General features: G+C 47.5%; 1 protein-coding gene across 3 annotated transcripts in view; it reads right to left on the reverse strand.

Moving 5' to 3' along the window:
• Positions 1–14,184, reverse strand: part of SRC (SRC proto-oncogene, non-receptor tyrosine kinase) — a 71,950-nt gene extending 57,766 nt beyond the window's left edge. Inside the window, exon 1 of one of the 3 annotated variants that reach the window (XM_037915447.2) lies at positions 13,598–14,184. The gene's annotated coding sequence lies outside the window, so the exon portion shown is untranslated. Of the gene's footprint in view, positions 1–13,326; positions 13,349–13,597 lie in introns of those variants that run through there. The other 2 variants (XM_037915446.2, XM_043526773.1) reach the window with 2 other exon arrangements.
• Between the last annotated feature and the right edge of the window lie 12,414 nt (positions 14,185–26,598).

A 26,598-nucleotide genomic window follows, 5' to 3' on the forward strand; every position in this document is an offset into this window, starting at 1 on the left:
TCCATGCCCTGGCCTTGTGCTCCGAACACTGGACTACGCTCCCTCACAGAATGCCACCTCGAAGCTCCAGCCATCCCTGAACCTGGGGTCTTTCGAGGTTCACTCCATTCTTTCCATTAGGTTTTTATGCCACACCCATCGCTATGGCACCCGATTCCCTTCGGCCCCCACTCGTTTCCATGGGGATCCCGCTGGGTGACCAAAGCCCTAGTTGAACTAACAATATTCCCCCTCCCCCAAAGCCCATGGAATCTACAGGGAGGCTCCAAGGGGCCTGTGCTCTTTAGTGCAAAAGCAATTTAGCCGCTTGCTCCTTGGGCATTTCATGGTTCTCTTTGCTAGAGCCCTGTGCACAAATTCATCTCTCCCTTTGCTCCAGCCTCGGAAGGGTCCAGTGCTTGATTCCCCTCCCCCCACCCCCGAATCCGCTTTCTCTCTTCCCCTCTCAGGAGTCAGGGTCAGAAAGGCTGGAGGGGCCTGCGAGGTGCTGCTGAGAGCCGGGTCAGGAATGGATCCACCCTTGGAGCTCACCTTGACCTGCTGCATAGGCAAATGGAGCTCGACTGTCAGTGGTAAATTAAAGCTCTCAATGCACAGAGGGACACTTTGCTGACTAGCCCTGCTTGGCAGCTGGCACCTTCTGTTTCCCTTCGGTTTGCTGTGGGGAGCAGCTGCGCTGCTGCACCCGTTCCTGCGCCTCTAGCAGTGTTCTCTTGCCCTCGTGTTGTATTTCCGCTGGTGACTCGCCCTTCCTCATCCCGTGGCCGCCAGCGACAAGGTGTATCACTCCTGTTTGGAGCCCGCTCTCGCTCTCTCTCTGCCCATGTCAGCACAAAGCTGCTCAGAGCTCCCTTCGATTCCTGCTAGTTGGCATCTGCGATGCGAGATCTTGACCCTATGAACAGAAAACCTTCTCCAGTGGGGAATCTGGTAGGGTTCAGAAGTCGCCTGTCTCTGCGGTGACCTCTATTTGGCTCGGTCACCTGCTAATGGCGAATGCAGCGCAGCACCTTTGAGATTCTTTGAGTGCTTTCTGCTGATGGGTGGCCTTGTAATCCTTATACAGAGGGGGAAACTGAGGCAGCGAGGTCACTTATCTGGGCCAAGGCCACACAGCAGGAGAGGCAAATAGAGACGTGACTTGCATTAAACCCACATGACACAGAGGATAGAGTGCTCCGAGAACAACTTCCCTATAGAATGGAATAGCTAATAACCATATGTCCTTTTGGGATCATCTTTATCTCCGCTATCAGGTTTTGAAGAGTAAGTCCTATAGATCCCTATTGTCTTAATCCCTATTAAATTCTATAGGGCCCTTCCATAAGGAATCAGCACACTTGTGATGTGTGTGCTCCCCCATCTCTGCATGCATGCCTCTAAGAGCTGGAGTTGCCAGCAGAGGATTTTGAAGCCTGCAGGAGTTCCTCTCCTTGTCAGACTGGCCCGGCTGGTTTCTGGTATGGAAATGCTTGGGCAGTGACATGGCCGGGTTCTTCCTCCCCCTCAAAGGATTCTCCTGCCTGGCTGAGCTGGTATCCTTGCTCTGGCACAAGGCTTTCAAGAATACGAAGTGGCTCCAATGATCTCTGGTGTGTCATTCCTTCTTGGCGCTTCACCTCTGCTCGAACAGGTAGAGAGCAGCACTTTGGCTGCCCGCGGGTAATACCGTGGCTGAGTCACTTCCGCCCTCATTCGGAGTGTGTGCTCTCCACAGCTCTCAGGTGTAGGGAGGCATCTCAGACTGAAAGCAGATGCTTCCCCTGTGGGTTCCTGTCACTAGCTCTGGGAGAGAGCTTGCCAGCATGTGAGTCTCAGCTCTGTCGAAGCAGCTGCAAGTGGAATTTGCTTCTCTCCTACAGCTGGGAACTAGTTAGCACTGGAAGGAAGTTTCTGCCTCAGGAACAGAAATCCACTCCACTCCGCCTAGAAATCAGACTCCAGTTGCTAGGTTGCTCAGGTCAAGCTATAGTGTTGCATCTCCATGGGCCACATCACCACCCTAAGAATGGGATGGCTGTATTTGGTTCTAGGCCCTGGCAAGCTGCCAATATTGCCCCTTACCCTGGGCAAAACTGGGCTCTAGATGGACCATTGGTCTCGTCTGACCCACTATGGCCGTTCTTATCTACATCTAGTGCCTGATTCTTCAGTGTCTCTTCTATCCTATACATCCCTAGCCTCCAGAACACATCAGAGGAGCCAATATCGTACCCAAGCGTAACTAACAGACAATTCTGGCAACTGATATGGGTGCAGTGCAGATTTGAATGGCAATGCAGTGCAGCACAGAGACCACCTAGTACCCTTAAGTGGCCACTGACTCTTTGCATAGTGATAGCAGAGAGAATACAGATCCTCCTGCTTCAAGAGGACAGGCCTCTGCCACTGAAATGAGGAGGAGAATCTCCACTAGCTGGTGGTAGTGTGAAGTCTATGGTACAGCTTCGCATATCCAGTTCAGACCAGTACAGGGCAGTGGTACACAGGCATAAACCAGCCAGTTTCAAATCAATATTGTACATGCAGAGAGAGAGAGAAAGGGAATCAGATCTAGGTGTTTGCAGGGGTGCTGGAACTAGGGGTGTTGCCGCATCCCCTGACTGGAAAAATACAGAGTTTACAGTTTGGTTCAATGGCTCTCAGCACCCTCATTGTACAAATTGTTCCAGCACCACTGGGTGTTTGTGTACAAAACTACATAAGCCAAGAATCCCCTGGCTGCAGTCTTCAAGGGGGTTCCAGGCATGCAAGTGGCTGGGTAAAAGTGAACATCTTGCCCCTGATCTCATGGTAATATGGAGGTAACATTACAACACAGACAACACAATGATTGCCTGTTTCAAGGCTGGAGCTAGTGAAATCAACTTGAGGAGCAGCATGAGCCAGTGGGTAGGGCAAGGAGACCCAAGTTTTATTCCCAGTACTGCCACCAGCCAGCTGTGCAACCTTCGGCCTTTCTCAGATGCTGCTTCTACGTTGCTTGTCTTGTTGATTTGGACAGTACGCTCTTTGGGATTGTCACATATGTATTTGTACAGCACCAAGCATAGAAGACCTGATCTTAGCTGGGGCCTCTAGTCTCTGTTTTGCATCGTGTTTGTTGCCTGTATTTCCCTGCATGTGCAGTATTTACTCCCTCAGACTCTGTATCAGGGAGAGATCTTTTCATATATTGCAACAATAGCACAGATGGACTTGTCTGAGCTAGCTTTCCTGCCCTGGTGGTGAATTGTTTGTTACCGAGACAGCACAAACTCAGGTGCATAGGCCATCCTGGCCCACCAGCACCTGCATCTCTAGCAGATCATGAGCAAATCAACATCCTGCTTGCATCAGATTCCTCAGAGCTGCTCTGGCTTAGAGAGCCTTGGGAGGCAAGAAGGCAGCGAAGGCTGTACCAGAGCATGACCAGGCCAACCTCAGAGTAAGAGACAGTCGGAAAAGCTGAGAGTTCGTTTCTTTTCCACCCCATCCCTCCTCCAAGATAGGTCAGCTCTATGCATTTCCCAAATGCAAGACACTCAGGGCTACGGTGCCAGCCACAGCCATGAGTCAGCCAGTAGATGCTGTGGCAGGACCTACAGGGGATCCAGAGGTTCCAGCAGCACAGGGCTGCCTGGAACTGAAGAGAGGGGAGGGTTTCTCTGAGTGAAGTGAACATCACTTAGCCAGGACAGCTTTCACCAAACTAGCAATGGCAGCAGCTTGCTACATAGGGGCTGGCAACATGCTGGAACCTGTGGGGTGATGAGAGTTGCAGTGACAGGCTACAGACATGGCCTCTCTCCCTGACAGTCCCGGTATTTACGGCTTTCTGCACTAATCGGGACATGCTGTGGCACGCTCACTGGCTAACAGGGCACCGGCGTGGGTGAGGAGTTTGTTAGACCACTCCCTCCATTGTGTCTCCTTCCATTTCTGCTGCCTTCGTTCATGGTGTCCTTTGTGCCCAGCACAGCCACACCTGCACCTCTTGGGCTTCCAAAAAACCCCTGCTAACCCATGAAGCCGTGCAAGGAGAAGGGCCACCGCCCATCCTGTTTGCTATGGCAGAGCAGGCACCGCAGGGCCGGGACTGGCTCTTTGATCTCTGTGCAGCACCATGCACATCCTCTGCAGCCACTCTCCACAGCCTGGAAGCTCTACTGTGCTCTCTGAAGAGAGAAAACTCCCTCCCCCCATGCACACCTCACAATATCAGCCAGTCTCCCAAGGGTTAATACTGCTGCCTCAGTTCCCCCCTCCAGTCTGCAGCTGAGTGACAATGGCTCCTGGCAGGCCAGGAGTTGAGCTGCTCAAGCACTCAGAGGGAGGGCTGTGAATGCATTAAGATTCCCATCCCTCCTAGATTATGCCCTGGCATCACTGATGAGCTCTAATGAGAGCACTTTGCCGCCAGCGCTGCTGAAGGTGAACAAGGGCACCCAGGACTGTTTTGGTGCAGGGCAGACAAAGAGCAGCGTTCACTGGCGTTTCTCAAATACCTACAACAAACATTAATGCCAGTGGGGCTTCCCAGTCAGACCGCTAAAGTGCAGTTAAAATGAACCCTTATGGAGAAGTCTATACAAGGGCATAGGATTTTTAAGCCAGCCTATAATCGGGATCCAGTTTCCTCTCAGAGTCCACAGGATGGTTCTGGCTCATTTCTGTAGAGCCCTATTGGGTCAATCTCAATCCCCATCACAATCAAGGGGATTTCTCCTTAAGGGAAGGGCCTAACTTATTGCAATCCCCTCCAAGGCTCAGGAATGGGAGGAGGGGTGCAACATGAAAGGCAGGCGTGTCAAACGCAGAGACGTCTGCTCAGCCACTGCAAACAGGGTCAAACCTGCCCTCCTTACGTGGCTGTTAGTACCCAACTCCGCAGCAAGAACAGTGCCAGATCTGCACCAGACTTTACAGAGAGGCAGCCGGGCAGCACAGCCTGGGAGATGCACGCCCTGAATCTCAGGAGCTGGCCGAGAAGCATACAGCTATTTCCCTCATGCGGCAGGGTCCCCTGCCATAGGAAGAGGTCACAGAGCTTCCCCAGCGTTACTTCTTCCCATCTCCCAAGGCTCAGCAAGTCGGCCCCCTCTAGACCTCTGCCAGGACATGCCTTCTTCTTTGACTCCACGCACTGCTCTGAAGTCACATGCCTTGGCAGCTGCACCACCTGTGCTCATCTCACCCAACGATCAGACATTTATCAAACCAGAGTGGCAGTGAGAGGGCCCCCTCCCGGGCCCTGTATTTCCACTCTGCCTGCTTTAGAACTCAATTGCCCATGACACTGGAGCATGAACCTAATCCCGCTTACAAGGGCTCTCCTAGCCCCACACACTCACTCAGCCCCCTCCAGGCTGGACATCAGCCACCAGCACAGACCTTTGTCTGGTCAAACCGGTCTGAGGCTCTGCTGGGGGGAAGAGGTGGGAGGTGTCCATATAAATCAGATTGGCTCCAGAGAGGTGTAGCAGAACAAGGCTACAAGCAGCAAGCAGGCTGTACCCACAGGAAACCCTCAGTCCCACTTGCTTGGGGCTGTCATTTGCCATCAGAGGCTTCCAGGGCTTCTGCAGCGTCAGAGGGTTGCACAGAGGATCCTGGTGCAAGGCTGGAATAGGCAGAGGAGGACAACACTGCACATGGCTGTGTTCCAGCCCCAGTCACCTCAGTACCACTATCCACCCTCACTCATTCTTTGCTGTAGTCCCAGGTCTTATGAGTAGAACAGATTCCATCCCCCGCACAGACGTTATGGAAGCACCCTATGCAATGCCAAGCATTTCTAGAGCTTCGTCAGTAGGCATCGAAGTACTTCTGAGACGGCAGGTACTAGCCATATTTCACAGATGGGGAAATGAGACACAAAGTGAAGTTAAGTGACTTGGCCACAGTCACAAACACAAGCAGTGACATAGCCAGGAATTAGAAGCAAGGTCTCCTGGTCCAGTGTCCCATCTTCCTACAATCATTTTCTGGGGGAAGTGAGATTCAAGCCCACCAGCAGGAATTCTACAACAGACAAATGCTCAAGGGCTGTAGCTGTTTCTATAAAGTCAATTGGTTTCCTGCCTATTAGAGTTTTTCCTGTTGCATTTCCCTGACACACAGCCAGCCAAGGCTCAAAGCACCCAGTACTCAGACTTTAAGGTCAGAAGGGACCATCATGATCATCTAGTCTGACCTTCTGCACATTGCAGACCACAGAACCTTGCCCACCCACTCCTATAACAGACCCCTAACCTCTGGCTGAGTTACTGAAATCCTCAAATCATGGTTTATAGACTTCAAGTTACACAGAATCCACGATTTACACCTGTGCCACATGCTGCAGAGGAAGGAGGAAAACCCCAGGGCCGAACATGAGAGAACAGGAATAAAGCAGGGCAGGGACAGAGGCATATGGGTTTCACTTCTAATGCATGTTTCATGTTGTACAGGCCCAGTTTCATGCTGGCCTGCATGAGGAGAGGGCATAGCCTCGCACAGCAGAACGGAGAATGATTCCACAGTTTGCAGACGTCAAGGACACATTTCTGCACTCCCCACGTTTTGATTCACAAGAGTTTCAGAGTCTGACAAATGCAAAGTAAAACTCATTTGCAGCTGCCTCAGTTCATTGCTTCTACATTCCAGCCACAGACCAGCAGTCATGCAGTGTCAGTGAGAAACCACAAGCTGAGAAGGAGACATGCAGTGTGGAAGCTATTTCTGTAGCGTGCAGTCAGGTTTTCGCCCATTTGTCTGCACAGCACAGCAAACCTCAGGCCAGTAAAGTTTACAGTCACGGAAATGAGACCATAATAGGTCAAACATGAGACAGGGCTGAGAAATTTAGAGCCAGCCTCCAGAATTTTCCTACAGTATTAGAGGAAAATCAGGGAGTAAATATTGCACAACAGAAGTCACAAGCAAGAAGAGAAAATGACCCAGCAAAACCTAAGCGGGAGACAAACTCAGTATCACAAGAGATCAGAACTTTCACTTTTGTCAACCCCAAAACAAGCTCCTCCCACAAGGATATCTGAGCACTAGCATGCCTCTTATTGAGAGAAGAGCTGACATTTTCCTTTGCAGTTCCCCTTGGACAGGACACCAGGAGCCAGCTACCATACTTGCCTTGGGGAGAACCATTTACATTATGGAATCTGTAACCTGCAAGGTTAGGGCATAGAGGCAAGTTGGACTAATCTTTACTGAACAAGTCCCTGGAGCTAGCCAATCTGGAGAGTGCCCATAACATACATGGCACCAGGGAAAGGAACATCTTTCCTCCCCTCAAAATAACATCAGGGCCCCATCTTCAGTTCAGTTAGGATTTAGAACAGCTATTCAGGATCCCTCAAGCCCCAGAATCTCCGTCTGCCTCCTACCCCAATTCATCCCAGAGTGGGAACAGCAGCAAGAACTAGTTGGCTAAGACTGGTCATACAGGAGCAGTGGTAATGACAGCTATCTCAGTGCATCTTGTCATGAAACCAAGGGAGATCTGAGCTGAGACATTCAGACCCTCAGACTTCAAGGGGGGGGGGGGGGGTTCAAATTGGAGACCCAGTGTTTTCTCCTCCATATGCTCTATGGCATTGTGTTTCCTCTCCATATGCTGTTGCCCCACAGCAACCCCGTCCACAACTGGTCCGAAGAAACAACCTCAAACAATCGTCACGGACAGCTATTCCAGTTCCAGGCTTCCTCAGTTTCTGGCCACTCACTTGGGATAGGTCTCAGGCTCCCCAAGACCAGTGGTGAAGAGGAAGGAGCACCAATGTCCTGCATGCAGGATTAGTTTAACCAGACTCCCGTTTGGAGCAGAAGTCTCCCCAAGCACGATGTTTTGTAGGTCCCTCCACAGGATAGCTGGTCACCTAAATGCCTGATCCTGCAGGGCACTGGGACCCTCCCAACTAGGAGCTCTGCTCCCATTGACTTCAGTGGAAGTTGAGGGTGCTGAGCAGCTTGGCTCCCTGGGGCATTGGGACCCCATTCTGCAGAGGCCTCAATAAAAATGGACACCTGGTTTTCTCTTTCTAGAATCACAGTTCACTGCATTGGCCCCACCACATGGGGTGGCCACATCCCTGCTTTACGCTAAGCCAGCAACACAGTAACATTTGCAGCATCACACCCTGGGAGCCAGGAATCTGCCTGGTTTAATTAAAGAGATTTGGCAAATGGAACAAGAGCCAGACAGGAAGCAAGCACCGGCCAGCTGGTTCTCCCAAAGGGGATATTCATCCTTAGCCTTTATCTGCAAAGCACTTCACAAACATTAATGAATTAAGTCTCACCATGCCTCTGGATCATCCCCATATTACTCATCGGGAAGCTGAGGGCAGAGAGGTTATAAATGGCCTCAAGGGAATTTGGTGGCAGAGCTGGATTTACACCCCAGGAGTTTCTGTTTCCCAGCCTTGTGCTCAGACCATGCTCTCTCAAAATACCTCCCAGAATGTGTTTTCAAACCACATTTTGAACGTTAGAATCTGCAGCCCAGTCAGTTTGCGGCACAGAGTAAAGGCCCGATCCTGAAATAAGATCTTCACCACATCGGCTGCGCCTGTGCAGTCTCAGCTGAAGGTAATGGAGCTCTGCCTATTGCAGGATTAGGGCCTTGATGTAGGTCTGGGCATCTAGGTAAAACCCCTGGGAAAATGCGGCGAAGAGCAGCAACTAGATGACATGCAGCTGCATTTCAGAGTTGAATCTCAACTAATTTCTCCCTCCCACACAAAAGAAAGAAATCTACATGTGATTTTACTACAGTGCCCCAGGCTTACTCTTCTCTTCTAGGGAGAGCTCGGAGGCTTCTAGTTATTTTGTGGTTCTGTGCCATTTAAAAAAATTAAAGACAAGAGTAATTATTTTTGTAAAGTTTGGTTTAAATAGCACCACATGCTTTAAAATTTTTGCTCCCAGGCAGACTTTTGCTAGCAAATTTCAGCCTGGAGGGATTTTTGTTTTGTTTTGTTTAGCTAAATGACCCAAAGTTATAAGTCTCAGAAAACAGGGCTTTATTGGAATGGAAACATTGACAATTTTAACTAGAGCAGCATGAATAGCATTAGCAGAGACAGTTATTTCCATGTTAAGTGATTTAAGCTCATATTTCATTTACAAGCATCAACTTAAATGAATCTGCCTCTTCCCTGTTAAAAACAAACAAACAAAAACACAGCAACTTGGGTGGAGGTACCTCATGTGCTTTCTTCACTGAGCACGGAGGGGAAGGTTGGGGTGGCAAAACGGGCAAGGCGGGGCGGGGAAGAACTTTTTTCACTCTGGGATGTTCTGCACCGGAGTAAGTGAAATGCGTCGGAAGAATATCCAACTGGGTTCTATGAAACGAGACACTGCATGTTGAGGAAGTGAGGTCATATGGGAAATTGTTCCATGAGATAAAAAGGAACATGTTAAAAATCAGGCCATAAGACAGACAGTACAGGAAACAATAGTGCTTTAGATAGGCTTTCAAACATCCCCAGAATGCCAAAAATACAGACCTTTATAGAAACGACACTGCCTTTTTGTGTTAAGCACTCAGAGGAAGCAGACTAAGGAACTGAAGTCGTCCACTTCAGTCTACGGTTCGCCCCAAACTCAAAACATTATTTGCATTTGTGGGTAGTTAAGAGAGACTTGGGCCCAGTGGTTCTATTCTAGATCATGTTCAGAGAGTTTTACCAATGACTTCAAAGTCCAGGCTTAATCCCATCATTAGCCCTAGCTCCCGCCAGGAACAGTGCCATCAGAGACTGGGCAGCTCTCAGCCATCCCCCTCCAGCCACACTTCTGCCAATACACAAACGGGCAGCAACAGCCACAGCTTCTCCAGCTCCAGCTGCCATGGAGCAGGTTTCATTCTGCTATTCAGAGGCTGCTCAATCAAGTCCAACTGGGGAGCCACTGTGGTAAGTGGACAAATGCCCACTAAGGCCTGGTCGGGCCCACCTGGGAACAAGCGAGGCTTCAGGCGTCAAGTGCCGCTGTGGCAGCGACAACAGCATCACTTTCACATGCTATTACATTTCAACACGTGTCCACCAGCAAAGGCCACCTCTCTTGTACTAAAGCGTGTGGTGACTGTGCCTATTAAACGCAGATTTCCTTTCACACGCTTAGACCTTTGAACATACACCCCTTCCTGTGTAACCAGGCTACAGAAATTAATGAAGCCGCTCCTCTGGTTTGTCTCACCAGCCACGCTTCCCATGCACGTTGGTCATTTCTAACTGCATACCCCCTTTCCAGGTCTCAAAAGAGAAACTTTAACCTCCAGGTGTGTATCTAGGTACTTGCTGGGCCCCCACCACCAGCATGCCTCAAAAGCAGCTCTAAAACTTGATGAGCTCCCCAGGTAACTCTCCTGATTCTGCACAGCACCCTGGAATTTTGCAAGCCCACCGTGCCTGCCTAGTGTAAGGCAATCCATGGGCAGGGCATACCATATCTTTCTCTTAAGTCCAGCACATGGCCACACACAAATCAGCCTCCTAAAATGTCAGGTTGATCCACTATTTCAGCAGCAGCCACAGACTAAGTGGAACTGCAAGAGAAATTCCCTTACCTGCCTCCCTTGCTCACAACTTGGAAGCAGATTCCAACTCCAACTGCCCATAGTTCAAAGCGGTTTGGCTCAGGCCATCTTTTTGTTTAACATCCATAATCATTAAAGGCCTGAGTGCAGAGCGGCCAAAACTCTCATCAGGCTGGATCCTCAGATGGTGAAACTGGTATAGCTCCATTGACTTCAATGTCTCCAGGGTTCTAGCCCTGCTTGTTTTTGGGATCTTGGTGAGTCTGTCACTATAGACCAGCTAAGGATCCGGCCCATTGACTAACAAGTTGTTGGTGCTGAGCAATTCTCGGGACCAAGTCCCCAAACTTAAACATGACATATTTATATTTAATTGCCACTGCTTTGTCTTCTTCTTCTGCACCTCCCCCAATCAAAGGTAATGGCATTGGGATCATCAGACATCCCATACAGCTTTGGGGGGCCCCCCTTCAGCAAAGGTGAACTTCATAATGTACTTGAGTGCTTTGATGAATGAGGGCCATAGACATTTATAGAGCTATCACCTGCTGAAGGGGAACTCCAGGCTTGGCAGATAGGACATGAATGGCTTTCCAATACAGTATTTGAAAAGAAATTAAAAAACAAGAACTTTGGTTGCTTCTATACTGAAGAAGTTGGTAAGTGGTTACCTGCACTGGTATGGACCACCATGAAGGCTGTGGTGTAGACAGGATGCAGGCATTTCACCATCATGTCCCCTAATCTAGCTCACAGAGTAGCTGCAAGACATGTCTGCATTCTGTCCATGCTACAGCTTCCACTCTTGGAAACACTGGGGCAGGTGTGTGTGTTGGTGGTGCGAGGGGGAGGCAGAAGGGGGAACCACCAACAAGCTTTGCATGCTTTCCCAGTGTAGGCAAGGTCTTAGACAGCACTTCTTGGAGGTTCTCAAGTTGTTTTACTAGTGTGGGTCAGGTTTGTTATCGCCCCCACCAGCAGCACTTTGTAGGTGGCACAAAGTGCCTCACCCACGATCCCATAGCAAGCAGGGCTAGAATCCTGGAGACTTCCAAGCACAGCAGCCAGGTTGAGTTCTCCACCCTGCAGCTCCCACACACAAGCCCAGCATGACGGGGAGCATTCAGAAAGCTAACACTCACTGGCAGCAGACAGGCCTGCCCAAAAAGAAAGCCAACCCACACACCTCCAGGTGAGCATTTGCCACATGAGCCAAGAGTAGCTACCTGCTTCAAGCCAGCAGAGGCAAACTTTACCAGGGATTTGTTGCATTCTGGGATGACCTAAAATACCCTTCACAGTCTGGTGGGTCATCTGCCATTTAGCTGTTTTGAGGAACAGATAAAATAGTTAGCCACCTCTTTTGGGGAAGGAGAACACACACACACACACACACACACACACCACAATCACTGACCATCTTGTTTCTTTATGAATGTAGACTACTGGGTGGCTGTTCCTAGTCTATTCTAGTACAAAGAGACTGTGTGAGACAATTCTGGGTTCCCAGTGCAGCCTATTCCCCCAAGGGCAGTCAGTCACCACAGGACAAGAAACTAACAGAATGGGCTTCTAAAGCCCTAGGTTTTATAAAAATGGAAACCTATTTGGGAGGGCTTAGCATCTGCTGGTCTCTAGGTAAAAATACCCCCAACAGAGCTACGGTAAGTCATTGCACAAGTACTCTGGGATGGGGAGGGGAAGAAATGGGGGAGCCAAGGGAGTGATCCACAGGAAGAGACAGGAGCAGGTTCTCATTCGTTTTTTGCAGAAAGCCATACAGAAGTTCACTGGTAGACACCACACAGTACCAGGAACATCCAACAGAAGAGGCACCTCACGCCTTGCCAGTGCCAAGATGTATTAAGCACCTCCTGACTGCCCCTTCCATTGGGTCCACTAACACATCTTCTTCCAGCAGGTACAAATAAGCAAACCAAGATCACAGCTGGAATTCTTACAGTGTCTCAGAATGATAAAGCAGAGCATGTGCACCACCCACATCCCATACTCTCAGGATAGCTGGGGAGTAAAACAACAACAACAAAAGCCAATTGAAGTTTGCCAGCTCTGACCCCAGGTGTTTGGCTTCAGAAGAAGGACCTAGGACTCTGTGTAGCTCGAAAGCTTATCTCTTTCGCCAACAGAAGGTGGTCCAATAAAATATATTACCTCCCCCACCTTGTGTACCTAGGACTACAGTGGTTAGCAGGCAGCAACTGATTAGTACAGACATGGTCTGAATTATAAAACCTAGCGTATTACTTTCTTTTTTATATAGGTGTTCTACCAACCTGAAGAAGCAGAAGTTACAGGGCTGGTAAGTAATAAACGGCTTCCCAGTCTTCCATAAAATAAACACTAGTTAAGACAGGACCAGGTTAGAAGGACAGAGGGAGAAAGAAAGAAAGAGTGAGGAGCAGAGATTCTCCTACACTCCCTGAAGTGATGTAAACATACAAACCCCCAAAGAGCAGCTGCGTGGTTTAAAAAAGAAAAAAATCCCACTGAAATTAATATTTAAACAAATAGTAAACGCGAAATGGATCAGAAGACATCAAAGCAACCGAGTTATTAATATTTCATATTTTGGCCTACATACAGCTCCTGCTCCCCCCCGCCCCGGCTTCCCCCAGTGATTTGATTAAATGAACTACAGAAAGTCTTCAGCTAGACAGACAAGCCCCGACGTTTCAGTCAGCCCTACACCACCACCACAAAAGAAAGTGAGGGGGCTCTGAACAAGTCACACACACACCCCGGCCGCATCACCCTCCCTTTCCAGCCCCACCAGACAATACCTTTCGCGTTTAGCTGCTTCAGCTAGTTCGTCCTCAGCCGAAAGGAGGCAGCCCCCCGGTGCCACACACAGGCAGGAATCGCTGCGGTTTGTTGTTCAGAGGCGAAGTGTAACGCGCCTACACGACCCCAGCAAACCCCCCCCCCAATACCACCGCGGCGGGAGCTGAACAAAGCTCCGGGTCCGCTTCATCCCCGGGTTAGTCAAGATCCCCGAGCGGATCACCGGGCAGCCGCTACCGCACAGCGGGCTGCAGCCGGGCGGTTTCTTACCTTCTCTCTCCGCGGGAAAAACACCCCGAGCCCGGCGGCTCCCTCGCTCCGCTCCGCTCCTTCCCCCCGCATGCAAAGCCCTGGGCGGCTCGCAGGCTCCCGGGCCCCAGCGGTTACAGGACTCGCCCGCGCCGCTGCGAGACACCATCGCGGAGCGGCCGAGAGCCGGGCAGCCGCGCCGGGGGCACACGGCTCATGGTTGACGCGCCCAGACAGACACAAAAAACCCGGCTCTGGCTTTGTCTCTCTCGGGGGGCGGGGGAAGGGGCGGAATTAACCCCCTCGGCGGCTCAGTCCCCCAGCCCCTGCCCGGTGCGGCTGCGGCGCTAGCAAATGGCCAGAGAGACGGCTCGTAACTCGGAGCCGTGATGTCAGCAGCGGTTCACGCCCGCCTGCGGCTGAGACACCTTCTCCCCACAGTGATTCATGCCGCTGCCTGCTTGGATTTAGCATCGGGGGCCAGGCGAGGCCACCGCTGTAGCCCTCCCCCCGCTCGGGCTCTCACGGCCGGGGCGGCTCCTGGCCCTGGCCCTGGCCCCTGGCTCTCCTCCTCCTCTCGCTGCTGCTTCTGCGGCTACCACCCCCAAACGTTAGCATCGATTCTTATTTATTTGCAAATGCTCCCCTCCCCCAACCCACCCCAAAAGGGGGAATATGGCAGCAAACCGGAAACAGATTAAGGAAAAAGAACCAGCCCTTCCCCCTTGATATTTTCTTCTTCTTCTTTTTTAATAAGGAAAAAAAAGGGCTCCGGGCGCTCTGCCAGCGGCTGGAAACTGGCAACGTCCCGAGCGAAGCCGCGACGTTTGCAAGACAGGGCTTGACGTCGCTTTTCTATGTGAAGAATACGGAGCTCCGGTCCCCAGCCCCATCCGCAGCTAGATGGGTGGCGGGGCTGGAGCTGCAGCGGCTAAGAGGCTCGGAGCAGCCCGCCGCGCTGGGGCGAGCTCCGCACAGCCCCCAGCGCAGCTGCATCTCTCCTGGCTCTCCAGGGCTGGAGGGAAACCCCGGGACTGCTCGCCTCCCAGGGTCCCCAGAGTCCAAGTATTATTGTTGTTTATTTATTGTACTCCCGTAGCAACTAGGAGACCCCGTCATCATGGACCGGGGCCCTCATTGCACTCAGAGCTGGAAAAACAGAACAAAAAGACTGTCCCTGCCCCAAAGAGCTTCCCTGGTGAATATGAGCTGTGCCAGACTAAACCCATGCAGGAGGCCTGTGTGTTTGCCAATGTGCTTGCCTCTAAGTAGCCTTTTAGAGCACAAATAAAGAGTTGTGTTTAAAAAAAAAAAAATCCAGCCTGCCTGCAGATGAGTCCCTATCATTCCCTAAGATGTGTAGGGGCACCCAAGTAATTACTGAGCTAATCCTGTGTCCCAAAAGTGCTTCCTGTGGGGGTATTCCTGGGCTTTCTGTGGCACCCATCTGAGCCCATCACAAGCAGTAATGAGAAGGCCTGGAATTGTTATTATAAGGCCTCAAACAAGTTTAGGGTCTAGAGACAGTCCTTTCCTCTAAGAGTTTGCAATTGACACAGATAAGGCTGACAAGGGAGGAGAAATGAAGACAAAGAAGGAAAGTGACTTGTCCAAGGTCACACAGCAGAGCGGGTCTAGAACCCCTAACTCCCAGTTCTATGATGTAGTTACTAGATCATGCTACCTCCCCTGAAAGGGCCTCAGCTACCTGTTCCCCAAAAAGGTGTGGGTGGAGGTTCTGCTTAGACTTTTACATTAGCATTCCAAATGGTATCTGGTTTTTAACACAGAAGGGCAACTGGAGAACTACGCTGTTGACGATATCCCATAAAACTGGAACCTGATTAATGGAGAAGAGAAGTGATTTTCATGCAGTCTGTTTAAAATTCTTTGGCTTTTATTATTTATTTTATTAATTAACTCTGACACCAAAAAACAGTTGGAAGAAAAGCTCTTTTGTTACTTACTCCAGCCCTTTCAGTTAAGAACTGAGAGAGATCTAAAGCCATGTCTGCATCCTCCAAGAAAGACCTTCAACAAAAGAGGGAAAACCAGCTTTGATGCTCCTGATATTTCTAAAGTAAAAATCAAAACCTCTCCTCTAGAAACTAGCATGGAAAAATAAACAACCTTTCAGGCCTTCTTGATGCAAGATAGAGAAATGGAAAAGAAGACCAGCCCTAACTGTATGTTATTTTGCAGCTACCTTTAAGGTAGCCAGGGAGTCTAACCGCACCATATTTGAAGCAGTAGTAATGGTACATATGAGTGATCTCTAAGACCACTGCTTTAATAGTCTTGTAAGTCTCGCTCTGTCTCCACTTTATTCTCTTTCCCCACTCACCTGGGATCAGGATTTAAAGAACCTGGAGACCTCATTGCATCCCAGGAGGCTGTGGTCTATCAGTTAAAGGTCGAGCTATCTTTGTGACTCCACAGGGGGAAATCATAAATTGCTCCATAACGAAATTCACAGGCTTGAGTAAACACTGAGACTGCATTCCCCTCTCTGCCCACGTGGCCCCTTCAGGTCACTGTTTGTGGAGGTTGGTAAATCACTGGTGGGAAAGACCCCTGCAGACAGGCAAACCAACTTCCTCTTGGCCCTGGAGAAATGGCCTTTTTGGACTCAGGCAGAAGCATTCAGTAGATCAACATGAGGAAGTGCAGGGCTGAATGTACAGTGAGAACAGAAGTGGAATTGAAATAGGATTCCACCCACACAGCTTAATACCTTTTCTCTTTTAAATGCCCATGCAATCTTCTCAAAGAGGGAAATTTTTCAGCATCTCACCCCAGCCACTAATTGGCACTAATTTATAGATGCAAATTTGCCCAGCTGAGGGTATGGCAACCATGAGGTCTCCCACACAAGCCAAAACATGGACACATCAAACTATTATTTATATGCACTTTGAGAAAGATACTTGGATTGACAGAGCAGGAGTCCAGATTCCTCTCGTTCTATACAGAAGAACAGATACAGCTCAGGAGAGTAAGCTTTTTCCCTGATAACTTGTCTTTGTGCCTTGCTACTGACCTGGACATACTGTTGTTATTGAGGATCCTGGGAGCTCTTTGAATTCAAGCACTGACATTACAATGATGGTATCTACCTACTTTACTGAGCATGTCTCTGCTGCATGAGTATCTATACAGTGCTGACTAACCCCTCCTTCAACAGTTCCCTCCAATCTTTTCCTGTCATATCCAAGGAAGAAATTGGGTCCAGTACTTAAACCACACTTGTAGATTTTCTTGAACCATTAAATCAAAGGCAGAATAAAACAATCTACTGTCTGTAGCAAACAGCACCTCATGTCAGGAAATCCCATGGAACTCTGAAGTAGTTTGATTTTTAAAAATCACAGTACTTCAGGCAGGAGCTGACACTTGGAGAAAGTTGGAAACGTTAAAGCATTCCATATACCTCCATGGCTGATTTTTTTCTTTTTCTTTATTGAAAAAGCATTTCCTGTGACACAGCAGGAGGCTTACAAGCCTGTGAGTCACAAGGAACAAGGAGTCATACCGAAAGCTAATTCCATTATCTGAGTGCCCAGCACATAGTCACTTGGAGCTACGAGCAGCTGTTCATTTGATAAGTTCCTTATCAGTTTATCATTGGAGCACGCTGTCCGCAATCTCAGTTAATAGTTTTTGATCATGGCCATACCGAAGACAGGCCCCCGCCTTTTCACTGGCGAGGGCTGGCTCCCTTACATGGCCTTTAACTCCTGGATGTCTACTAGGCACCGTTGCACAGGTAATATTTAGTTACTGCCTAGCTCACAGAGTTGCTGTGAGGACCAGAGCCATAAAGCAATTTGAACATGAGAAGCACTGCGCAAGTGTGCTTATTACTGGATAGCAACTGTTACTTTGCTACCTGAAAGCCAACCAACAACCAGATTTATAAAGAGTATTGGGTTGGGGTTTTTTTGGCTAGGATCATATATGCTGTGCTAATTCCAGCCAACACCTCCCCTAGTTCACTGATGCAGGAGTTGATGACCAGGGGTTCCTTTATCTTTTGGTGACAGACTGTTAGGCTACTATCGGTGCCACTAGCAAGTATGAAAGTTAGGCGCTGTGAGATCTGAATGATGAATTCTTGGCTGTAGGTTAAGTCCGGCCATTTTTAAGGACCAGATTGGGAGTCCCCGTCTTCTCACTGCTCAGACATGTAGTTCCAATGAAGTCAATGGGAGCAAGTAACTGCTCGTCAGCAAGAGTGAGGGATTCACCCTCAGGCCCAATATGAAGTGGAGTTTGTACAGTCAGGTCTTTTAAGGGATGCTGATCCAATGTAATGGAGAGCCCTTTGGATAGATGAATTTTATTTTCTCTTTTGTAGCCAAATCTGTTACTATAGGGTGTGTTGTCATCACAAAACTCTCCACTTCTGGGAGCTGTTCAGTGTTGCTCAAAGGAGAATAGCAAAGGGTTCTTCTGTCCCATTTAACATGCAATAACCCAGTTTATGTTATGATGAGGGTGATGACGTGTAGACTTAAACATTTGCAAATATATACATTCTGAAATCAATCCACTCCTCCTTCTCTGACCTGCTAAAGCTCCGATTCAGGAACACAACATAGGCACAAGAGCACTTAAACACAAAGCATTGATATTAATGGAACTTAAGCATGTGCTTAAAGCTAAGCATGTGCTTCGGTGCGTTCCTGAATCAGTCTCAAGTGCAGTGGCTGTCCCTTGGAGCTGTTCATGCCCCTGCTAGCACCGAATGTCAAGCATTTTTCTTTGCTTTCCATCCTGCTCAAAATATTTTTCTTGGTCCTTTTAAAATCTAAACATAGATTCTGTTACTAATTGGGGACCCTCAGCTCTTATTTGAACTTTTTTTATTCTCAAGTGATTCTTCTGTTCACCTTTATCTGGTGCCAATAAAATTCACAGTTGCGAAAGCCTAAGGAGGGGAAATTGGGCATACTGAGAGGTTTAAATTGACACAGAAAAGAGGCACTTTCAACTTGAATGTAAAAACCAAACCACCAGACTATCTAATTGAAAACAATTCCACTTTCTGACAGGTCCCACTTATAAGAGCATGTCCTGATTTTTTTGTTAATAATTTCTTTAAAAACGTGTAAGTATTTTTTTTGCTCCCCTGCTGGTGTTTATACAAGTCTTTTCGGCAAGAGAGAAACTGATGAAGCGTGAAACTGACTATACACAAAGTGCTGTCAACTGCACAAAATAAACAAGCAGAAAACTACAGAAAAATATATGTATTCTAATGTACTTCTGTTTTCTCCTCCTAGGTGTTACTTATAACCACTAATTGTAGGTGAATATATTTTTCTGACAGAAATTTGAGTGGCAAGGTGAAACGGCCATTTAACATTCATCTAAACAGGTTTTCATCACTTATTTTTAAGGCCTCTGTTTGACCTGAAGAGCATAGCATCTCTCTTATACACACTACACCTAAGAACCATGCTCTTTCCATGCAGGAGGAGCCCTCAAGATCAGGAGTGAACTAGAGAGCATAGATATGCGAGCTTTCTTCACTCATTGTATAAAGTGAGTAAGAGGAAGCCCTCAGTGAGTCCTGAGCTCTCAATCCATAGCTGTGGATTTACACAGTGCATCTATTCTACTCGAGCCAGATTAATTTTTAAGCATCTTGGCAAATTTTAAAGCTTTGGTCGTGTGGTTCCAGTTCCTTGGGCCGGTTGTGTTTTGCTCAGTGCAAAGTCCAGACAGCTCTGCACAAATTGTGATGATTATTTAGAGTGTGATAGTGTCCGAGATGCTGGGCAGACATTGAGATAGACACAGTCCTTGCCCCGAGGAGTTTACACTCTACAGCCCTGATCCTACAAAGACTCATGCACATGCTTCACTTTTAGCCCATGAGTAGTTCTACGGAAGCCAAGCTGAGCTGGTGAGTAGCTGGGCTTGTCTACATGGGAAATTGACTGGACTAGCTTCTGCGGAACATGCTCCACAATTTCTCAGTGTGAACTCTTATTCTGTTCAGTTTCCTCACATGGACATGAGCTATGTTTGCAGGCTGAGGGCTTAAAAAGACAAAGGACAAGGGATTACAACACAGAAGCAAAGGGCTCAAGGAGATGGTTGATATACACTTGTTAGTTCCCTTTTTACTTTTGTATATAATACAGAAATAAAGCATCCCCCATGACCCTGTACTTCACCTTTATTGGTTTGCTGCTGTCTTGCAGGCATTGCAGTAGAAATGGGTCTTTAAGAGCAAAGTGAATGATGAGGTGGCGGTGGCTGTGTGGGGCACCTCCGGAAGGCGTAGGATGAAGGAGGCTATCCTGAGCTTCAGTGGCATGACAGCCCACGGTGCTCTTTCTAATGTCATTAGCAGTACTTACAGGTGGGAAAGCAGTAAGGGCCATTACCCTCAACAATGATGTTTCACCCGGCAATATCAATTAGAGCCGGTGGAAAATTTTCCAGTGGAACATTTTCCATCAGAAAATCCTGAATCCACAAAATCGAAATGTTTTGTGAGCCTGTCGATTTCACTGACATTTTTTGATGGGAAAGTATCAAAACATTTTGTTTCACTAAGGCCAAACCAATTAATCTGGTCTTTTCCCTGACACCTTACAATAGCATATACACGTCAAAATCATAGTCAAACATAAACATTTCCATCGAATCAAAATGAAATATTGCAGCTTGCACAAAATTCAGAGATTTTGATTTTTTCTATCCTAATTTGAGACAAAATCAAGCCCACGAAAGCTTATGCTCTAATAAATTTGTTAGTCTCTAAGGTGCCACAAGCACGCCTTTTCTTTTTGCGGATACAGACTAACACGGCTGCTACTCTGAAACCTGTCAGAATTTCCTGTGGACCAGAAGTTTTATTATTTATTTATTTATTTATTTTGACCAGCTTTAATATTGCTAGAGAAGAGCAATACCAGAGCCTCAAGAAATGTTATGGGCCAGATCTTCACCCCTTCTGGCTGATTTGCGAACAGTGCGGCTCAGGAGTCCTCTGGTGCTGGAATTGCAGGGTGGCACAAAGATGGGGAAGCCAGCCTCCATGACCTTCACCTCCAGCATAATGGATGTGTCTAGAGTGCACTGAGCTCCGGCAATCCTCAGACAGCAGAGCCATCCGAGGCATGGTTCCTATCAGTACAGTGCTGCTCTAAGTTATGGTAGTGGCTGTGTCAGGGAGCAAGAGAGTGGGTTAAAGCCAACATCCCTCCCATGCTGGGTATTGTGCTAAATGCAGAACAGGCAGGATGTTGCCCCAGAACTATTGTATATTGCTCCTTCGAGCTGGGGATGGGTTGAGGAGACTAGATTCTGGTTCTGTAAAATTGAAACCAGGTGTGGTTTGGATCCATGGCTACCTTCATCTGAGCTACAGTTTGGGGTGGAGGGAGGAGATATATCATTCCAGCTTTGCCCCATTGCTCTTCTGAACCCAGCACAAATATCACACATCTGAATTGGTGAATAATCCATGCATCTCCCCACAAGAGTTTTTGTCAAGGGACAAACAGACGTGTATTTCAGCCACTCAAACCAGTCAGATCCAAGGGATTGGGAGTAACGGCGCCACAGGGAACACAGCCTCAGGGAACTTTCTCTACACAAACCCCAATAGCAACAGTAGATCCTTGCTGCGATAACATCCATCAATTAATAGATGAGCTGATTAAACAGTTGCCCTCTGAAAGGAGGAGAAATGTGTGATAAAAGGCCCCATACACAAGACTCAGCTCTGTGACTGAACCAGCTCCAGCAAAGTGCCCAAATAACAACAGGAAGTTGTCCGCGTTAGGACTTGAGTCAGCAGTCGTCTAGTCACAGAGTTAGGGAGCAGCTTTGTACTCTAACTGCACAGTGATCTCACAGGATTCATTGCACTGAATTCTGCTGGTAGACTGAGGGTATGTTGTAAGACAGGAGGTTAGAATGGACCTCACAGCAGCTGGGAGCCAGAAGGCAGTAGTAATGTAAGCAGGAGAGAGGCATGGCCTAGGCACAAGTCTTGGAGCCAGGAACTCCTGGGTGCTAATTCCCACTTGGACAATGACTCTGTAATTGGGGGGAAATCCTAATTTCCTTCTTTGACAAGGTTACTGATGGGGGGAACGCAGGAGATGGGCTATAGCTTGATTTTAGTAAGGCTTTTGACACAGTCTCACATGACATTCTCATAAGCAAACATGGTCTAGATTAAATTACTAAAAGGTGGGTGCCAAACTGGTTGAAAGACCGTCCTCAAAAGGTATTTATCAATGGTTCGCTGTCCAACTGGGAGGCTGTATCTAGTGGGGTCCCACAGGAGTCTGTCCTGGGTTCAGTACCATTCAGTATTTTCATTAATGACTTGGATAATGGAGAATATGCTTCTAAAACTTGCGGATGCCACAAAGCTAGGAGGATTTGCAAACATAGTGGAAGACAGGCTTAGAATTCAAAATGACTTTGACAACGTGGAGAATTGGTCTGAACGCAACAAGAAGAAATTCAATAAAGACAATGCAAAATGCTATACTCAGGATGGAAAAATCAACTGCACAGCAGTAAAACAGGGAGTAACTGGCTAGGCGGCACTACTGCTGAGAAGGATCTGGGGGTCAGAGTGGCTCACAAATTGAATATGAGCCAACAATGTGGTGCAGCAGCGAATATCGTTCTAGGCTGCATTAACAGGAGTGTCGTATGAAGACACAGGAGGTAATTGTCCCGCTCTACTTGGCATTGATGAGGCCTCAGCTGGAGTACAATGTCCAATTCTGGGACACACTTTAAGAAGAGGTGGACAAATTGGACACAGTCCAGAGGAGAGCAACAAATATGCTGAAAGGTTTAGAAAATCTGACCGATGAGAAAAGGTTTAAAAGAACTGGGCATGTTTAGTCTTGAGAAAAGAAGATGGGGAGAGGGGGTCTGATAGTCTGTAAATATGTTAAGGGCTTTTATAAAGAGGACAGTGATCAATTGTTCTCCATGGCAACTAAAGGTAAGACACAAAGTAATCAGCTTAATCTGCAGCAAAGACAATTTCTGTTAGATATTTGGAAAAAGCTTCTAACTACAACGGTATTTAAGCTCTGGAATAGGCTTCCAAGGGAGGTTGTGGAATTCCCATCTTTGAAGGTTTTTAAGGACAGGTTAGACAAACACCTGTCAAGGATGGTCTAGGTATACTTGGTCCTTCATCAGTGCAGGGACCTGGACTAGAATCAGTATTTCTCAGCACTGGGTCCATGGACCAGCATTGGTCCTGTAGCTCTCCCTGACAGTTTATGAAGGCAGCAATCCGGTCCCTGATATCAAAAGGTTGAGAAACACTGGTTTAGATGACCTCTTAAGGTCTCTTCCAGCTCTAATATCTATGAGTCTATGAAGTCACTTAGCTTCCCTGTGCCCCAGTTAGTGAAACTGGGGTGCTGATACCCCCTCACAGTGGGGGCATGAGGCTTAATGAGCTATTTGGACAGCACTTTGACAATGGAAAGTGCTAGTTATCATAAGGGCATTTAGGATCAATGGGACTACTTGCAAATTCAGGTACCACTCAGCATGAATAGGGATGGCACAATCTGGCTCTCAGAGTAAAGTCCTGGCTAAGCAATAACCGTGAGTTGGAGGATGGTAGTGGGAACATAACAGTTAACGTATATTGGATGGGTGGAGACATCAAGAGGGGGAGAGGAGTTAATTAGGATAATGCAAGGAAGGTTAAACTAGGAGGAATGGCATGAAACTGGGATTCAAAATGGAGGTGAATATCAGGGAAACTTTGAGCTGGTGGGAGGTATTAGACTGTAAAACAGTCTCCCGAGGGAAGAACTTGGAGCCCCATCACTTTTGGGACATTTCAGTCTAGATGGTGGTCAAAATATTAGCAATGTACAATAGGGAATGATTCAGCAGTGGCCCCTGGAAGAGACAAGATCACTAACCTGGTCTTTTCCCTGTCTGCTTTCTTGTGTCTCCTCATTTCCTCATGTGCATCACCTCCAGGCCTAGCACATCCCAGCATTTGAGTCATATTTTTACATTCCTAGCAGCAGAAATGTAGGCGGGGAAATAATCCCAGGCCATACCTTTTGATAGGGAAGGGGGCGGATCTGGGCAGACATCAGTCTTCTTCGAAGATGGTTCCAGGCAGTTCATTTCCTATCAGTGGGGAAGCTCACCAGGGTGTATCTGAGGCGAACAGAAGTGTGTGCATTAAAATGAAAGTAAATTAGGTCTGAATAAGATTAATAGGGATTTAATTGAACTGTGCGAACAGAGACTTCGGTCATGAGCTACTTATTAGCCAGCCTCAAGGGATTGTGCTACTTGTACTGGAGAAGTACAAGGATGTATTGTTGGTGTAATACCTGCGTTCAAAAGGACAGCAACCGCTGCAGCTCTCAAATGAGGGGAGGAAGCTAGGATGGATTTGCTCTAATACAACCAAATGGCAAATAAAAAACAATCCCAACTCACAAATGTATTTCTACAAAACACAGACCTGCCCGATGGAGTGAAAGGAACTCAGCAACCACAATTAACTGAGGGCATCCAGCTGCCACTTCCTGGGCTTTGGGCTGCCAGGACACTCTGGTGCTGACTAGGGCTCTGCGCAGAGATCGATATTGGGATTCAGGCTTTTGGACCAATATTCCTATCTGAAGGCAGGCTCTAAAAGTTTCCTTTACATAAAACAACAGTGACTTAGTCAGGTCTTCAGATCTCTTTGGGAGGGTAACGACAAACCCACCACAAGGAAAGACTTCAGGGATTAAAGGATTTACCACATAAATGCAGTTGTTCTTTGTACCCTTTCTCTTAGCTTTTCTGCTGAGGATTTGAGCGGTGATGGTCACCAGAACCTTGCCTGAACTACCTATTTCCATCCAACTCAATGAACCGCCATCAGCCAGTACTATACTTCAGCCACTATTAAAGTAGTCTAGATTCAAACCAGGGACCTAGAGACAAAAATCCCCATTATCAATCTACTCAGCCATCCGATCCCAGCCAGTATCATTAACAAGCAGTATTTCAATCATTACTACACCTTCCCTAGAGCTCTCAGAGCAAAAATATCCCATGAGACACAAATTAATTTAGTCATGGTATCGTTTCCTTTCTCGAGGGGAATGTATATTAAAGGACCGTTTGCCATCTTTCAAAAGGAGCCCAACACAAACATCTACAGTACCTTACAGTATCAATTAACGAATTCCTTACAGGTGAGGGGATCTGAGCAGCTTTTTTCTAACAGTCAGACCATTCTTATGACAAACATTATTTATGCCCCTACCCACTCACTCCCAAATCAATGGCTATTTTCACACTGAATGCTCAAGAGGAGGCAGCAAAGTCTAAAAAGTCCGTCACTGCATTTTCCCAGTTATCTTTATTACATACACAGTTCAAGAGTTTAAAGAAGTTAAAATACAACACATATTGTATTACTCATCTGTGAGCAGAGACTCTACGTTTAGCTAATCAGAGGGCTGAACTACATTACCCTAAGGAATAGACTGGAACCTCATCTATTTTTAAAAAACAACCAACTAAATATTCACGATTCCTGTTTACCGAAGAGTGACTAAAATTCGGACTGGCGATAAAATGATGGGTTGACATGGAGGCCTGTCATTTCAGGGCAATGGCCATACAATCCCCATTAACTAGCATGCTATTTAGGATGCAACACAGCCTCTGCCTTTCCGGCTATGTGCATGTTACCACCAAATACTTTGTGCTTCTGTTATAACAAATCAAAAAACCCATCAAATCACAAGAAGCGGGACTGCTTCATTGGGCTAGGACACATGACCAGTGCTGATCTGTCCTCATTTTAAAAAGAATGGCAAACCCTAACTGCACCTACACTGGGACAGCAACAATTATTTTCATTCCCTTGGAGTCTCTGGGCAGGAATATGGAGCAAAACAAGGAACTCGTGGCCTACAAAGATCACTGTTCTCTATCATCTGTTTCATAACATTTCTTTGCTGCATCGAGAGATCATTCTAGCTCTGGAGTTGGGGTAGAGGGTGGGTGGGGTCTTCTTTTGTCTATTAGTGTTTCATTCGGTACTGTTGAAAACTGTCTGTAGAACAAATGAAGAGTGAATTCACAGAAGGATTCTCCAAGTCAGGTTTTAACCACCACTAATGTGCTTCCAGCAACCAATGACAGTGACATTCTGTGTAAGCAGGGAGGCAGAGCATCTGGGACAGTACCTACAGCACAGCTGAGACGTGATCAGAAGTTTGAGTCAGACCCCTCTGAGTCCAAAAAAACCCCAGAAACACAAAAAGGAACAGACGGTTCAGTCTCTCTCTTCAGCAGTGGTAATCTGTAGAAGTGCAAACATATTGTTTTGCTTACATTGTAGACCAAATGCAGTGTAATATCTGATACCCACTCACAGGCATCAGTCCTGCAACTGGATCCATCCTGTGTCCATTAACATCAGTAAGATGCAGCATAGTGGCAGGGATCTGCCCACGTGGATCTGACTGCAGGACTGAGGCATTAATCAATAGAACACTTTCCTTCAAAGCAGATCCTAGTGCTGCTCTGAATTCTGAGTGCATTTAAGCAGTGGTTCTCATATTAATGACCCACTAGTGATCAAACAAGCTGGCATGTGAGCTCTCATCAGGGGGTAGTGCTGCCCTATTGAGGCTCTGCTGCTGTATCACCATGTATGTTTCTAATCCTTTCCAGCCACATTTAAATCTAACATTAGGTCTCTGGCCTCAAAGTGAGAGCCTGGAGGTGCATGGCTATACAGCAACAGACATCATCATCTGTGCTGTGTTTCATAGCGAGCTTATTGTCCTGTGGATTTTGCATTGCCTCCTTTCCCCAGGGCAGGATAATAGCTGACTTCAGAAGGAGTTCAGTGAGAGGAGACACAGGATACCATGCTAGGCAAAGCTGCATGCACACCCAAAATTCGCCTAAGAGCATTATAGATGGAAGGTCTGATAGAATGATTTCCATGCTTTGCTAGCAGCAGAACGTGGTACATA

This window comes from Chelonia mydas, chromosome 13 (assembly GCF_015237465.2).
Source record: "Chelonia mydas isolate rCheMyd1 chromosome 13, rCheMyd1.pri.v2, whole genome shotgun sequence".
Lineage (NCBI taxonomy): Eukaryota > Metazoa > Chordata > Testudines > Cheloniidae > Chelonia > Chelonia mydas.